This window comes from Centrocercus urophasianus, unplaced genomic scaffold (genome assembly GCF_019232065.1).
Source record: "Centrocercus urophasianus isolate 14NV4802_14NV808 unplaced genomic scaffold, USGS_Curo_1.0 seq_10, whole genome shotgun sequence".
Taxonomy (NCBI): domain Eukaryota; kingdom Metazoa; phylum Chordata; class Aves; order Galliformes; family Phasianidae; genus Centrocercus; species Centrocercus urophasianus.
This window is the reverse complement of record NW_024884142.1, coordinates 8,645,381-8,645,978: the sequence shown is the minus strand read 5'-3', so window position 1 is coordinate 8,645,978 and position 598 is coordinate 8,645,381.

Sequence of the window (598 nt, the reverse complement as noted above, 5' to 3'; positions counted from 1 at the left end):
CTTGTAAGATTTATATAATCTGAGTCAGTCCAACCCTGCATCTGAAATTCTTCTGTTGTACTTTTCTGGACACTTTCTGTTTCACATGAATCTCTGTGATGGGAAACTTGGAACAGAACACCAACTGCAAGGTGAGACCGTATTGATTTAGACAGTGGTTTAATGCTTTCTTTTTTTCTCTGTCCAATACTTTCTCATACTTTGTCAGCTCTTTAGAGTGTTTCTGAACATTGTGCAAATGTTCTTATTTTGCTGACCACATCAATACTCAAATATTTTTTCCAAGGCTGTAGTTGATAACATGAAGTTTTCCTCGTTTTTTGTGTTGCCCTCTCAACCAGCGTCTGTTAGATCTGTATGCAGTTTTTCACAGCCTTATCTCAGGCTTCTGTTTTGACTGTCAAATAACATCATGTCACTTGCAAATTCACCCTGCTCAATCACTTTTCCAGATCATTAGTCGAGACATTGAGCAGCACTCTGCATCTTTAGGCACTGTGCAGTTAATCTTTGGCCTCAGTGAAAGTAAAGCACATATTCCCACTTTTCTGTCTGCATCGGTGACAACAGCAGACATTAATATGGCTGATAAGGCAAC